This window comes from Oryzias melastigma, linkage group LG10 (assembly GCF_002922805.2).
Source record: "Oryzias melastigma strain HK-1 linkage group LG10, ASM292280v2, whole genome shotgun sequence".
NCBI classification, from domain to species: domain Eukaryota; kingdom Metazoa; phylum Chordata; class Actinopteri; order Beloniformes; family Adrianichthyidae; genus Oryzias; species Oryzias melastigma.
Genome location: NC_050521.1, coordinates 4,027,293 through 4,033,479, shown reverse-complemented (window position 1 = coordinate 4,033,479; position 6,187 = coordinate 4,027,293). Strand labels below are relative to the sequence as shown.

The window sequence follows — 6,187 nt, the reverse complement described above, 5'->3', positions numbered from 1 at the left end:
CGATATAACGATATCTTAAAAATGACCTATCGTCAGCTTTGGATATCGTACACGGTTTTTTATCGTCATATCGCCCAGCCCTACCGTTAAGTGACAAACATTACCGCTCACAAGTAAGCTAGCGGGTTTGAGCCATTACATGAAATATATTGATTACAGGAATATGGAAAAAAAAATAAAATCGATTCTTGAAAATGTAGAATTGATTCTGAATCGTTAAAAATGAGAATCTAGATTCGAATGTGAATCGATTTTTTCCGACACCCCTACCATATATCATTCCCTCATTTGACGCATGGATCAGCCCATGCGTCATTTTAGAAAGACATGGTTAACATTACGGCAAAACCAGCCAACAAGTGTGTGTAGCTTCATCCTGCAAACAGAGGTGCAGGTCCAGAAAGGAAGTCAGCAGGAAACTGCTGAGGACCTGTGAAAAAAATGAACACAAACACAGGAGAACATGTATGCCATAAAGCTGCTGATTCTGCTGCAGCGTCACCACGAGCGTTTCCTGTAGAGATGGGATCAGAAGCGTTAGGGTTATGTTGAGACATAATTTTCATCCTAAAACATCTCCCCATGTTCTGTTTTGCCAGAAGAGGACCAAAACCAAAGAAGTCAATTCAACCAAGTTTATTAGAAGATGAAGAAGACCTGAAGACCATTTTCTCTGCAGCCATCCCTAATGGCCTGCCTCACCACATGGTCTGTTCACCACGTGGTCTCAAATGATCTGAGCCAACACCCCTTTGTTCCTGGGTTTTGCTGGCTTGCAGGGAGGTGTCACCAACATATAGACTTACAGTTGATAGGATGTCTTCACCCTAACTGCTGAAGAATGTAATTACAGTCTGAGGTTCACTTCCCCCACCCCAGCTGCTCTTATCTGTTAGACATCAGGTCTGTGAACAATAGAATCCGTAAACCCACTTAATGGTTAACCAGGCTTTAAGAAGGCAGGGTAACAAAAAGCAAAGATCAATTAAAAGCAATTAAATCAAAACATCAATGAGGAGTTAACAATGCATTCGCACACAGATACCTGTGAGGAGAGCAAAAAGACATTCAAAAGTTCACATTCAATTTTATGATGGAAAATAAACTTTCTGATTTCAAGAACCCACGGTGGATCCACAGAGCGCTGAAACCGTGAACAACCCCAAAGGCGCAACAAGAACAGCTACAGTGACGGACTGTTAAGACGCAAGATAGCACGTACGAGTGACCGCGACGAGATCAGCTTCCTGTGCATAGTGATGAGAGAGCAGAGGCACGATCTCTGCTGTCTCATGAACTGTGCAGACGGCATAACCCCAGATACAGGGTCACACAAAGCAGATCTAACGGCATAAAACACTAGGTCTGGATCCGGAGCAGTTGGTCATTGAGGTCAGTTTCAGGCCACACAGTCAGGGATAATCCAGCAGTACAGTCATGGGGGAGACTCTCGACAGACAAAGTGCACCACCAGCCACCTTCATGTCTTCATTCATCAACTCTTCAAAGTATTCTTTCCATCTTTCCATTACACCACTGACACCTGTCACCACATTACCATTCCTATCCTTGATCACCCTAACCTGCTGCATGTTCTTCCCATCTCGATCTCTCTGCCTTGCTAGTCTGTACAGGTCAGTCTCTCCCTCCTTACTACCCAACCTAGCGTACAAGTCATCATAAGCTCTTTGTTTGGCCTTTGACACCTCTACTTTCACCTTTCTTTCTTTCTTTTTATTTGTTTTCTTTCGTGAAGCAGCAGGAACATCAAAAACACAAAATCAAATAGGGGATATCACACAGACCTACAACTTCAAGAATGAAAAGGAGCAGATGGAAGAACAATGTTCTTATTTTGTGTCTGCCCCTGCTAAATCAAAATACTGGTATATATAAACAAGTATACTTAATACAGATGGCCCCGCCACTGGCCATTCACAAGCAAAGCAATATAATCAAACAAACAAACAAAAAATAAATAAATAAAAAGTTAACTTAGAAGATGAAATCCGCTATTTTTGACATAACTTTCCAATTTCATTCTCCTAAACATATTCCTAAATTGAAGAATATTTGTACAACTTTTCAAATCATTTTTTGTAAGTTCCAAAGTTTAACACCAATAAAAGAAAAACACTTTTGTTTTAAAGTGGTGCGAACAACTGGGTACCTTACACTGCATCTCCCTGTACACCTATCCACTCTCCTCAGTCCTCTCAGTGTCCCACTTCTTCAGTGTGAGACTCAGTGTGGGAGTTTTTAGTTTATTTATTTATTTATTTATTTATTTTTTCATAAAACAAAAATTTTCATGATACTCTTGCCCTTGGTGAAAATGAAAGGAGACAGGAAGGAGACTTATTGTCTCTGTCCCATTTAACTAAATCAATTAAGCTTTTCAATTAATTTTCTTTGTATTTTAACAATAATATGTCATCTGGCCGGCAAATGGCAACAAAAGCAAACCAATAAAAACAAAAAACAAAAACAAAAAAGAAACAAACAACAAGATCAACAACAAAATAAACCAAATAAAAAAACCAACTACCTCAGAATTTCTTTCTTTCTTTCTCTCTCTTTCTTTCTTCCTTTTTTAACCTTTTCCCAATGACCTTAAAAATACTTTTTTTATAAAGTCAGTAATGGATAGAGAAGAGAAGCTAAGGTTTTGCTTTATCTTTTCAGTTTCTCTGTTTTCTTTTCTATTCTTGTTACTTTCATAACAGTCGTTTCTCAGACTGTTTCCACATTTTCAAATACCTTTCCATTATGTTCAACATTGTACATCACTTGTCTGCACCTACCTTCCCTTGTACGTCAACCTTTTTTTTTTTTAAAGCAAACATTCTCCCAGCTTTTGAAGCTGTTTTTTGATCAATTAGCCTCCTTCAAGAAATTCAAAATGTTTACGCCAATAAGACAGACAATTCACATGCATGTGTAAAAGTGTGGTTTGTGTGTGGGAGCTCCCAGTGGCTGTGTGTGTTTGTGCACATCATACATGACCTCAGGTAACTAGGTGACCTCAGGTGACCTCTAATCAGATGCTGCTGTTAGACCCGATCTGCTCTGGTTCACAAAGACTTCAATGTTTAAACTTCACAGTATTCAAAACGATATATTTTTCTTTCATAAACATTATTAACTTGGAGTCCACGCCAGGATTCTCCACTTTCCACGTTTCCCCATGTTTACTGGTCTCCCGTACAATAAACTCACAACCTTTGGTCTGGTCTCACCTGATAAGAAACATATCAAATTCACAGAAAACTTCTTCCATCTCGCCGTAGCTCACAAAGGCATCACCTAGTCACGTATTTTACGCACAGGCAAACTTTGCGTTGGTCTTGTTTAATTATAGGTCACAGTCTACTGTTCTTCCAAAATAAACTCACAATCTTTGGTCTCGTGTTCACTCACAAACAGATTTTTTACGTTGTTCTCGTGTTCACTCACAAAGGTAATTCTTTCCCCTGGTCTTGTATTTACTCACAGGCTTTACAAAGAAATTAATTCTTTCCACTGGTCTTGCATTTACTCACAGGCTTTACAAAGAAAATATGTTTATTTATAGGTCACAGTCTTTAGTCCCTGGTCTTGGTAGACGTCTTTACCTCACAGGCTCTAGTGGGAAACAAACCCTTTTTTTTTTTTTTTTTTTTTTTTTTTTTTACACAAACAACCCAAATTAATAATCAAAGGAAGAATAAACGAGAAAAGAAAATAATTGGAATGCTCCTCACCGGATTCAGTCCACCCAGGTTCTTTTGACGGATCCCGTCACGGTCGATCGGAACGACGGACCCCGGTCCCTTCAGGATCTGGGGGCCAACCTTCGTGGTCCTCCGTCCCGACGGACACGTCCGGGATCCCACTTCTGACACCCAATTGTTGAGGAAAAATGTGGAATCCAATGGAGGAACAGACACATCTTAAGATTAACACAAGTGTTTATAACAACATCAGAAAAAATACACGCGGTGCACCTGAGCGTGCAGGAAAAGCTCTGTTAGAGGGTTCCAATGAACTGACAAGATGCAGACTCTTTATAGGGCTCCTCTCTACATTTGTCTCTGGGTCCACAGAAGCATCTGCATCCTGCATTTGTCTCAGGATCAACTTGTTATCTGTGTCTTAACAGAACCAGCATTAATCTCGGGGTCCACAGAAGCCTCTGCATCCTGCATTTGTCTCAGGATCAACTTATCTGTGTCTTAACAGAACCAGCATTTATCTCGGGGTCAGCAGAAGCCTCTGCATCCTGCATTTATCTCAGGATCAACTTGTTATCTGTGTCTTAACAGAACCAGCATTTATCTCGGGGTCAGCAGAAGCCTCGGCATCCTGCATTTGTCTCGGGGTCATCGTGCTATCTATGTCTTAACATCAAACACTCCCTACGTTGGAATTCTAACAAACTGCACTGTTTTAGGCATATGAGAATACATTCAGAGGCATGTGTTAATGTGCCCACTAGGTTCATTTAGAGGTTACAGCTTCATTGAAAGGTTACATATAAGAGTAAAATGGAATTAAAATTAAATCAAAAATATTCTCTTACACCCATTAATCTGTGTTACTTCTTTAAAGTTGTGGTTGTTTTGCTGTTTGTTGGTACAGATCCGTACCGACACACAGCCTCTCTGTCTGCGCGGTGAATGTTTCGTAATCCGCTCTTCGAACCGAACGACATGATCGCGGCGCAATATGAATGAAGCCTTGGACGAGCTGTTCATTTCCAGTGTAAACTCATTATCCGCGCCGTCCTCGTTCCGTTTGGTTAGAAGAGCGCAGATTATGAAACGTTCACTACGCAGACAGAAGCGCCGTAGACACGGATCTGCAGCAGATCTTCTGGTTCATCTCCAAACAGAGCAGTAACGACAGCCGCGGCAGCGCTAGCTGTGTTAGCACAGATGTTAGCTTTGCTAGACAAAGCTCTCTGTTCAGCGTGATCAAACTCAGTCTCAACATGCTTCATCTTCAGGTTATCATCTATCGCCAAAGTGCTCTCATGGAACACAAGTTCTGTCTTGCAGAAATTACATTTGACACTTTTTCCTCTTTTATTTTCCTTATGTTTCCCACATTTTCCAGCTAGCGTGTTGTTATGAGTCTACCTAGAACTTCTTGTGACGTCACTGCTGACCGGATTGGCACCACTGCGCATGTGTGACAAAGAGAATGGCAGACCCGGCATTAGAAAGAGCGAACCTTAGTTTTAAGATCAAAACTAGGAAGAAAAAAAAATAAAAAACAACGCTTTGACGACCAAATTAGTCGTCGACTATTTTAATAGTTGATTAGTCGTCGATTAGTCGAATAATCGTGGCAGCCCTAATAGACTGACCCTTCCACTCTCTTTGGGGTCCAGATGACTCCACCCACATATTGATGTGTGATTCCTCCCATGACAAATGTGGACAAAGGTGGACAGGATTTTATGTCTGCCATGGACATTAGTGAAACTCAAAAATCAATGATAAAAAAAAGTTCAGCGCGCTGTCTTGTGGGGTCCAGATGACCCCACTTTTAATGTAAACAAGCTAAGGAGAGCGGAAGGGTTAAACTGGTTTTCCAAGCCCTTAGGGCCTTCTTCTCTGCAAGGAAAAACTAACAAAGAAAGGAAAAATTTGTACAAATCTGATGGCTCGTTTTTGCAGTAAAAGGAGAGGATTTAGTGAACTTTTAGAATTATTTTGGGGCAGCCGCGGTGCAGTGGTAGGGCAGTCGACTCCAGATCCGAAGATTGCAGGTTCGATTCTCGCCTTCCCTGCCCATCTGTCAAGGTGTCCTTGGGCAAGACACTGAACCCCATATTGCCTCTGATGGAAGGTTGGCGCCAGTGTTCGGCAGCAGAGCCACCAGTGTGTGAATGGGTCTATGACTGTAAAGTGCTTTGGACTTCCGAAAGAAGGTAGAAAGCGCTATACAAGTGTACGCCATATATTACCCAAATTTCTATACAGTAGGTAAAATATGGTAATATTAAGGAGCAGTATAATAAATATCAATCTACAGTTGTATTCTAATATATCTTCATTTCCTTTTGGCTTTTCCCTTCAGGGGTCGCCACAGCGAATCGGTTCCCTCCATCTTAGCCTGTCTTCAGCATCCTTCACTCTAACACCAGCCACCTTCATGTCTTCATTCACTGCATCCATAAACCTCCTCTTTGGTCTTCCTC

General features: G+C 41.1%; 1 protein-coding gene and 1 long non-coding RNA gene across 3 annotated transcripts in view; one reads left to right on the top strand and one right to left on the bottom strand.

Moving 5' to 3' along the window:
- The window catches only part of mad2l2 (mitotic arrest deficient 2 like 2), a 28,872-nt gene that overhangs the window by 13,319 nt on the left and 9,366 nt on the right, over positions 1 to 6,187 (top strand). The gene's annotated exons all lie outside the window — the stretch shown is intronic.
- On the bottom strand, positions 3,643 to 4,136 carry LOC112138528. Its single transcript, XR_002917799.2, has 2 exons — positions 3,987 to 4,136; positions 3,643 to 3,877 (listed from the first exon to the last, which is right to left on the bottom strand). It is a non-coding gene; the product is annotated as an uncharacterized LOC112138528 (long non-coding RNA).